This window comes from Rattus norvegicus, chromosome 15, assembly GCF_036323735.1.
Source record: "Rattus norvegicus strain BN/NHsdMcwi chromosome 15, GRCr8, whole genome shotgun sequence".
NCBI classification, from domain to species: domain Eukaryota; kingdom Metazoa; phylum Chordata; class Mammalia; order Rodentia; family Muridae; genus Rattus; species Rattus norvegicus.
The window spans coordinates 34,032,936-34,043,203 of record NC_086033.1 but is presented as its reverse complement, the minus strand read 5'-3'; the positions used below and the strand labels follow the sequence as shown (position 1 = coordinate 34,043,203).

Sequence of the window (10,268 nt, the reverse complement as noted above, 5' to 3'; positions counted from 1 at the left end):
TGTGATAAGAAAGCAGGATCTGGTAGCTTTGTCGTTTTCTGGATGTACACACACACACACACACACACACACACACACAATTAACTATGTATGACAGTAACACATGATCATGGTATATGAGGCAAACACTTGCCTTTCAATTTTTCTCTTGTGACTTCCTAGCAGTTGTCTAGTTGTAACTATTCCTAGGAGAGTCAGAGTTAAGATTAATTCCTGAGAATGTTCAAAGAGATTGTTCTACAGTATGATCAATAGTCCCAAATATTAATAAGATGATGTTTTGCATTGCAGCATGAACTCTCATTAAGCACTTTTATTGTGTGTATAACAGTAAGAGCAGTATTATAACTTCTGTTAAGATAAATTGTGTGTCAGTATTGTTTTGAGAAAGAAAGAAAGACAGAAATACAGAAAGAGAAAAAGGAAAACAGAAAAAAACAGAGAACAAGCGAAATCTTACCAGAATGTAAAAGGGTGTAAGAGTTAGAAAAGGACACACTTGTGTCTCCATCCAGTCACGATGGACATCCTGAGGTCTCAGGCCTACTTATCCACACCCTCCAACCTTGTCCATTTTTGGTCTTTATCCCAGTTTAGCACATAGTAGGTCAATGTGGTGAAAGCATCATTTTTAACCAAACCACAAAACTTCCTTAAATAATATGATGCTGATCAGAAGCGGATGTGCATAGGTTTAAAATGCCTGTGAGATCCCTGAGCCCACACATCGTTCATCTCCATCCAAGGGCTGTGTCTGCTCTGCCCTCCTCCAATTTGAACAGCCTTGCTGGGAAGATGCCACCAGTCCTGATACTCCTGACCCTATTTCTGCCTCTTGGAGCCAGAGCAGGTGAGTGAACACCCCTGTCCCAGATGTGCCACTCCACGACAACCTCTGCTGCCTTTCTGCCCAGCAGTGGTCAGGGATTGTCCTGACACTGAACCCAAGAGATTTCTGAACGTCAGGTTCGATACCAAACCAGACTTGGAAATCTGACACTGGCCTGATTTCCAACAAGGTCTGAAGAATGGAGATGCTTTCAGAAAACTTAGTAGGCACTAGTTCTCCTGCTTTTTCCCATCACCTGGAGACTGGATCATTCTTAGAAAGAGATGTGGCAGAGAATGAAAAGATACAAAAATGTACATCTTTAACTTGACTTCCGACTAGGGAAAGGGAGCTTTAATGAGATTTAATATTCAGCCATGATTATTTGATGTACAATGAATCCAGTCTTCAAAAGCCTAGGGGACCTGCAGACTCCATTTTCAGTCACCCACCCCCCACCCCCCAGATATACCCTCCTGACCTCAAATATTACTCCCAGACACCAAATATTCTAGGCTTTTCTTTCAGATGAGATCATCGGAGGCAATGAGGTCAGTCCGCACTCCTGCCCCTACATGGCATATTTTGAGATGATAATGAGAAGACATTCTGAGGAGGCTTCCTGGTTAGAGACAACTTCATGCTGACAGCTGCTCACTGCAGAGGAAGGTGAGAAGAAGCAGCCAGCCCACATTTTCTCAGACACACACAGGAGCTTCTGTTCTCTATTGTAGAAGCTCCCTGTGAGTTCACACTAGAAGGCAGGATTGTGAAAATTGATGTCTGTCAAGAGGCACATTTGAGGTAAAAGAGTGATAGGTTACAGCAAGCAGCAAGCTTTGTGGGGAGTGGGTGTGTTGGCAATCCCAAGATTGCGCCCGGGACTGCTCCCAAGTCTTATGACTATCACCTGACTTCCTCATACACCCAAAAGTAAGCCACACCCATTGTGAGAGCTGCACAGGCACACCATGACACAAGATCAGGCCATTTGGCATGGACCTATGAACTGAGACTTTGTAGATTGGACTGATGGGGTGTGTTTATGGGTTATTATTTGGGAGTGTGCTTGAGCATAAGAGATTGCTGTTTGCATGCAGAAAGAAAGGTTCCTGAATAAACTGCTTTGAGAAGAACGTCATGGTGTCGCTCCTTTCTGTGGGATGGAGACGGAGACGACTAGTGGTGGCCCGTAAGGGGACATTCGTTCAGAACTCATCGCAGTCAGGGTGGCTAGCCAGTAAGTTCCCAGGTAAGTGGGATGAGCTAAGCTCTCGGGTTGAGACTATAAGGTTCCCAGTTTTGTGACAAGTTTCACCAAGCGCAATAGGGAACTCTACCTCCGCTCAAACAGTTCACCAGGCCCTCAAGGATTTGTTGAAAGTGAAAGGAATCGGGCTAAAGAAAGACATAGTGGAGAATGTTTTAAAAGCAGTGGACTAAATTGCTTCATGGTTTCCTGTACACGGACACCTGACAATGCCCAGTTAGGAAAAATTAGGGAAAGACTTGAGGTTTGCCAAGGAGCAGGGGCTTTTTCTAAAAAGAGTAATGCCAGTATGGAAATTAGTGAAAAATTGCATGGGAGATGAGGAAAGATGTGATGCAGAGCTAAAAAAGGGAAATGAGGTGATAAGTCAGGTTAGAGAGGAACGCTCCCAAAAATCGGAGACTGAGGGAACTTCTAGTGAGGGAGATATGTCGGAAGACGATCTGGAGAGCATTGCAGACAGCTTAGAGAAAGTAAAACTGAAGGTAGAGCCATCAGCTCTGGGGCCGCCTCATCCACCACCGTATAATCCGGGTGGGGTAGAGGGACGTAATCTACACCCAGAAACCTGGAGGGAACTGCGAGCCCAATGCTTCCCTGTATTTCAGAATGCGCAGGGCAATCGCACACATGAGCCACTAGATTGGAAGATTGTCTAAAGACTGGCCGAAGGAGTTCACGCATACGGTGTTACCGCTACTTATGTAGTGGCGCAGTTAGAATTCTTACATCGCTTTTGTATGACTCCTAGCGATTGGCAGAATCTGACTCGTGCCTGTCTGACATCAGGCCAGTATTTGGACTGGAAGGCATACTTTTTTGAGTTTGCTGCCAAGCAGGCTGTGGTCAACGCTCGTAACGGGCAGCAAGTTTGGGATCAGGACATATTGCTAGGACAAGGGAGATTTGCGGCAGCTCAGATCAATTATCCTCTTCAAGTATATGAACAAATTAACACCATAGGGACTAGGGCATGCAAATCCCTTCCTAGTAGAGGAGAGGTGAGCGGAAACTTGACTAAGATCATCCAGGGACCCAACGAGCCCTTTGCAGATTACAGGGCTTGTATGGTGGAGGTGGGAGGCCAGGTCTTTGGGAATCCTGATACTCCCATGCCACTGTTGAAACAGCTTATCTTTGAACGGTGTACTAAAGAGAGCAGACAAGCTATTACTCCATATAAGGGTAAAGGCTTAGAGGTGTGAATGAAGCGCTGCAGGGTCTTGGGGGGGGGGGGCTTTGTCTAATTCAGGGTTGGCTGCTGCCCTCATGCAGATGTCCCAAGGACAGAATGGCCAAAAGAATAATAACTGCTTTAAATGTGGGCAGCCTGGCCATATGAGGCGCCAATGCCCACAGGTAAAAGGAACAGGGTGTCAATGGCCTAAAATGCCTGGGCTATGCCCCAAATGCAGAAAAGGTAATCACTGGGACAATGAGTGCCGGTCGGTTAAGGACATTCACGGGCAGCCACTTAAAACTGGTGCCCAGCCAAAAACCTTAAGGAGGGGCCCCCAACCCCAGGGCCTGCAAATATATGGGGCAGTGTTGGAAGGATGGCTCAACCTGAGTCCTCCAATGCATTGGGGTCGCCCCAGAGAGCAACAAAAGGAAGTGCAGGACTTGACCTCAGTTCCACCACCAGACTCATATTAACTCCCTGAATGGGAACTCAATTAGTGGATACAGATTTTAAGGGCCCTTTACCTGCTGATACAGTGGGATTGATTTTAGGAAGGAGCTCTGTTACCATGCAAGGGTTAATAGTTCATCCCGGGGTGATTGATCTGGATTTTACCGGGCAGGTTAAAATAATGGTGTCTTCCCCTAGAGGCATCGTTGCTATATCTCCTGGTGATAGGATAGCTCAATTGTTCGTTTTACCTAGCTATCACTCTAAATTTCTGCTAAAGATTTGGAATAAGGGAGCAAGGGCTTTGGCTCAACCGGGGTCTCTAACATCTTTTGTTCCTTGGACCTTGACACCCGGCCACTCTTAAAACTGTCTATTGAAGGGAAATCCATATCTGGCCTCCTAGATACTGGTGCTGATCGTAGTATCATCAGCATCAAGGATTGGCCCACTGGGTGGCCAAGATAACAGTCAGAGCAAACACTGAGAGGACTAGGATATGCTCAAATGCCGGAAATGAGCTCTCATATCCTACATTGGAAGGATGACGAGGGACATTCTGGTGGGTTTCAACCATATTTATTGGCCATTCCAGTGTCTTTATGGGGTAGTAACCTGATGAAAGAAATGGGCTTTATTTTAGCTAATGAAGGGTGCTAAAGCACGCAGGCCCAGGATATGATGATGGGAATGGGCTATGTATCTGGAAAGGGGCTAGGCTGCTCTTTACAGGGCAATGCCTCCCCTGTGATGGTCCGCAAAGAGACTGATTGTGGTGGGCTGGTTTTTCATAGGGGCCACTGAGGGAGCTTTACCCATTACATGAAAAACTGAGGATCCGTTGTGGGTTCCTCAGTGGCCACTTCCCTCAGAAAAGTTGAATGCTGCCCAGGAATTGGTACAAGAACAGCTAAAATTGGGCCATATACGCCCTTCTACTTCCCCCTGGAATATTCCTATATTTGTCATAAAGAAAATATCAGGGAAATGGAGACTTTTACATGACTTGAGAGAAATAAATAGACAAATGGTTTTGATGGGCTCGGTACAGAGAGGGCTGCCATTGCTGTCTGCTTTGCCCAAAAATTGACCTATGATAGTTTTAGATATTAAAGATTGTTTTTTTCTCAATTCCTTTGCATCAGAATGATATGTTTAGGTTTGCCTTCACTGTTCCTTCTCAAAATCATGAAGAGCCTGATAAAAGGTTTCAGTGGATGGTTCTGCCACAGGGTATGGCTAATAGTCCTACTATGTGTCAACTATATGTTGATACAACCTTAAAAGAGGATAGACAGAGGCTTTCTAAGGGTTATGTTAGGAACATAACCTAAGCCTTCCTAAGGGTTATGTTATGTCTCCTAAGGGAAATGTTATCATTACATGGATGACATCCTTATTGCAGCTCCCAGAGAGGAGTTGCTTGATGAGGTATATAGCTGTGTGGTTGCACAGTTAAGGGAAAAGAACTTAGTTGTGGCCCCAGAAAAGATTCAAAAGGACCTGGTAGTAAATTATTTAGGGACAAAAATAACTACGAACTTGGTGTCCCCTCAAAAGATCCACATTCACACTGATAAATTATGTACATTAAATGATTTTCAAAAATTATTGGGAGACATTCAGTGGATCTGCCCTTATTTGTCTTTAACCAATAAAGAACTACAGCCACTATATGACCTCTTACCAGGTGATACCGATTTGAATTCTCCAAGATGCCTTAATGATGCTGCCAGAGTGGCTTTGAGTTTGGTGGAGCAAGGCATTCAAGTTGTTGCTTTAAAGCGCCGAGATGACTCACAGCCTATTGCATTGTGTATCCTGCCAACAGAATCACAGCCAACGGGGGTCTTATGGCAATGGAATCCCTTGCACTGGATACATCCAAAGATATCCCCAGCCAAAACACTTGTTCATTATCCCACCTCAGTGGCTCAGTTAGCCTTGCTTGGCATTCAGCAATATATACAGTACTTTGGCATCCTGCCAAAGGATTTGATAATTCCCTATAATATAAAGCAGCTGGAAGTGTTGTCAGCCTCAATAGATGATTGGGCTATTGCGAGGTGCTTCGGGAATCATTTTTGCATCTCTACATACAGGAGAGAAGGCACATCACGTGATCGCACATTGCTTTGAAGCTTGGGGTGCCTGGGGCCAGCCTAAAGAATTAAAGACTGATAATGGACCGGCTTGTACTTCTGCCTCTTTTGTGTCTTTTTGTAAAATGATGGGTGTTCGATTGACCCATGGATTACCCTATAACCCTCAGGGTCAGGGTATTATTGAACGAGCCCATCGCACCCTAAAAGAATGTTTAATTAAACAAAAGGGGGGAATTGCCTCCGCTGGCTCCACCCCTAGGGAATGATTAGCCATTGCTCTCTTTACCTTGAATTTTTTAAATGAAGATAAGCAGGGTCAGGTTGCAGCTGAGCGTCACCGCAACTCTGATGCTTCTTCAAAAGGCATGGTCATGTGGAAGGACATCCTAACTGGTACTTGGCAGGGCCCTGATCCAGTGTTGATTTGGGCGCAAGTGTCTGTTTGTGTGTTTCCCCAGAATCATCGGCAGCCGCTGTGGGTCCCAGAGAGGCTGACCAGAGTGGTCCAAGATGAACGGAAGGAGGATACTATGGATGTTCCTAGGATTGCTGATGCTTCCAGCAGTGATGGATGAAGACCTATGCTGGGGATTTTTATCTATATTTCCCAAACCCCTACCATTGACTCATTCGGCACAAGTGTTTCCCCGGTTTTTCTCTTCTATTGCTTCGTTGCAGTTGCCCTTTTTGTCATGGGATGGAGAAATAGCTTCTGTCAATGATTTATTGCAGCTTCAGCTGAAGGGATTCCTATGCTTTCAGATGATTCAAAATATTTCTCAGAATAGTGATTGCATTCAAATGTATAATCAATAATCAATCAGCTACATGGTTTGGCATGCCTATCGATAGTTCTACCAAAGCTAATGCCACATGGATTCGAGGGGTGTGGCCTGCAAGTATTTCAAAAGGCAATGATACCATACCTTCCCAACCTAGATGGGCTCCCTTTTGCAAGGGAACCCGTGAGTCACTTCTGCCATGGACTGGGTGTCAGGCTAGAAAGGCAGCATGGGCTGTAAAGAGGTATTTTACCTTTTCTCCTTATATTAGCACAGCCCATAATGGCTCATTTTCAGGATATAATTGGACCTATCCGAATCCTGCTCAGTCAGTAGCTAGTAATCCTCTCAATGTGTGGTTGTTGTGTAGAGTGAATGGTAGTTGCACAGATATCTCTCCTCTGAGCATGTTAGTGGGAGGGGGTTGGGGTAATGTAAGCTTTCATTGGAATGGATCTATAGGGTTTGAAACCTCTGTTTCTCAACTTGCTTATGGGCTTAATGTTTCCTTTAAGGCTACGCCTGTCTGTATGTGGCCTCCTTTTGTGTTTATTGTCTATAATGGGAGTTATGATGATAATGTTGTTAATTGTAGTAGTGGTAGTTGTTTCTATAGTATGTGTTGGAATGCATCTGCATATTCTTTAGCTGTTGTGACCTGTACCTTGGTTTTGTACCCTGGCCTGTTCATGCTTCTTCTGCTATGACTTTGTTTAGGCAAAAAAAGGATTTTGGCATCACTGCAGCCATTGTTTGTGCTATAGCAATCTCTGCCGCTGCAGCCACAGCTGCGGCCGTATCCCTTACCTCAGTAGTACAGACTGCTGCCTCTGTGAATAGTTTATCCGCAAGTGTTACAGAAGCTTTGGATTTATCCCACAACTCATCTCAATAAATTAAAGGAAATTGGTCTCAACATGTTGATGGACTAGTTCGGGAGCTTAGCCGATCCATCGTCCATATCAACTCCACCCATGTGGACGTGTCTTTAGCTGGAGGACTGGCCGATTGGATAACCACAGCTGCCTCTCGGCTATAAGAATGGGCAGGACTCGCTGGACTCGCCCTGTTCCTGATTCTAATGAGCGTCATGGAATTTTGGTGCATTTTCCGTATGCGGTTTCATCAACACAGAACTCAAGCCTTAATGATTCAGGCTTTTGCAGCAGTGGAGATGGGACAGTCTCCTCAAGTGTGGCTTGGCATGCTAGACAAGTAGTCAATGACGGGTAAGACTCCCAGGGCATGTCACCAACCTAAGACAGGGATCAAACCTAAGCTGTTTGTCTCCTGATGATGTGTAAGGGGCATTGCTGCAGGGGGCAACCTAAGACAGGAATTCTCTGTGCCAAAAACATAAAGAAGGGGGAGATGTGGGGAGGGGGTGTGGCGGCAATCCCAAGATGGTGCCTGGGACTGCCGCCAAGTCTAATGACTATCACCTGACTTCCTCATACACCCAAAAGTAAGCCATGCCCATCGTGAGAGCTGTGCAGGCGCACCATGGTACAAGATCAGGCCATTTGGCGTGGACCTATGAACTGAGACTACACAGACTGGACTGATGGGGCCTTGTTATGGGTTATTTATTAGGGAGTGTGCTTGGGGGTAAGAGATTTCTTCTTGCATGCAGAAAGAAAGGTTCCTGAATAAACTGCTTCGAGAAGAACATCGTGGTGTCACTCCTTTCTGCAGGACCGAGACAGACACGACAACGCTTGAGTTGATCAATTACACTGGCTAAAGGAAAGCAGTGGTTGAGTTTGAAAGTTCACATTAGAAATTGATTCAAATCTCAGAATATTGCCTAGGTACAAGAGGGAGGCCCCAGGGATCTTTTGTTCTTGAGAATCAGAGAGCAGTAGGTCAAACCCTGAGGTCCTCCTGTGTCCTCAGGTCCCTGCAACTAGAATCTTACCTGCCTATCTTGCCTTTTGCAGCTCCTGGACTGCATCAGCTCTGACTCTCCATCTCCCCTCCACATTCTGCTCTATTCACAGATCAATGACAGTCATACTGGGGGCCCACAACATCAAGGCTAAAGAAAAGACACAGCAGATTATCCCTGTGGCAAACACCACTCCCCACCCTGACTATAATCCTGATAAACGTTCCAATGACATCATGCTATTAAAGGTGAGACCTGCCATTCTCACACCCCATAACTCCACACATCCTTCAGACCTCACTCCTCATCCCAGCCCTAGTGACTATGCTCTGCTTGGTGCAGGACTTCTCCCTGCCCTCCTTCTCTCATCTTACTTCTTCCCTCCTTCCACCCTGAGTTTCAATGTGACCCAGAACGCCGGCCTCTCGGTTGAGGTGCTTTCTTCTGTCTCTTCTGTATCAGCTGGTGAGAAGTGCCAAGAGGACTAGCACTGTGAGGCCTCTCAACCTGCCCAGGCGCAATGCCCATGTGAAGCCAGGGGATGTGTGCTACATGGCTGGTTGGGGAAAGATAACCCCACAGGGGGAATTCCCAAACACACTGCGGGAGATTGAGCTGACAGTACAAAAGGATCGGGCCTGTGCATCCCAGTTCCAAAGTTCTTACATCAAAGCGAGTGAGATATGTGTGGGAGACTCAAAGATCAAGGGACCTTCCTTTGAGGTAAGTTGTATTTCCTTCAACTCTGGGCTCAGTTGTAGGAGGAAGGAATCTGGGGGCCTACAGAATCAAACCTAAAGAGACTCACTGGCTATTATCTTTCTCTCTGGTAACAGCAGGAACCAGTAATGAACTATGGTCCCAGAGTTAACTTGAAGGCTTTGTTGAAGGTAGATTGTATAAAAGGATGTGTTTAAAAAACAACACTTGACTGAAGGTTCAGGCTTTAGAAAGCTGGACTCCTGAGTGTGTTATAACCATGGCCAGATGTCTCCTCTGAGCAGACACATACTTTGTCTGTGGGCTTCCCCTACATGCTGTGAGTCTACGTCCTTAACAGCCTGGAGACAAGAGTCCCAAACACCTTCATAGAGAGTGGGATCAGAGACCTGGGAAAAAGGCAGGGGCTGACCTCAGGACAGAGTTGCAGCCCTAACCATATCCAGTCGCAGCTGAGACGGCCAGGGGTCCCGCGCCTCCCTTTTGACCTCCCACAAGCAGAAGTTAAAAGCTATGCTTCTCTTGGAGGAGTCATAACATGAGACAGTACGAAAAAGTGCTCACCGTGTGCCCCCTCAATTTACAGGAAGATTCTGGTGGGCCTCTTGTGTATAAAAAAGCAGCTGCAGGCATTGTCTCCTATGGGAAAACTGATGCATCAGCTCCACAGGTCTTCACGAGAGTTTTAAGCTTTTTATCCTGGATAAAGAAAACTATGAAAAACAGCTAATTACAAGATCCAACATGGATCATTTCATGACTAACCATGTTCCTTATAGCTGAGTCCAGAATTGCTGCAGGACAGATTGCAGCAACTAAATAAAGCATTTTTTTTTCTGACTGGAAAGACTGGTTCCATGTCCATTCACATGCACCAACTCTGTTAGGGTGGCCAACAGCATATTTTTAAGTTCTATTTGCCCCGTCTCCATACATACATCTATTCAAAGCTCAAGCAAGTCCAATGCTCAGCTCATTTTTTTATTTTCCTAGACTCTGCAGTACCTGCCCTTCTGACAGGTCTAAAGTGAGCACCATCAA

General features: G+C 45.6%; 1 pseudogene; it reads left to right on the top strand.

Annotated features, from left to right (window-relative positions):
- Positions 1–795: 795 nt before the first annotated feature.
- Positions 796–9,957, top strand: Gzmc-ps4 (granzyme C, pseudogene 4; annotated as a pseudogene).
- The last annotated feature ends 311 nt before the right edge of the window (positions 9,958–10,268 follow it).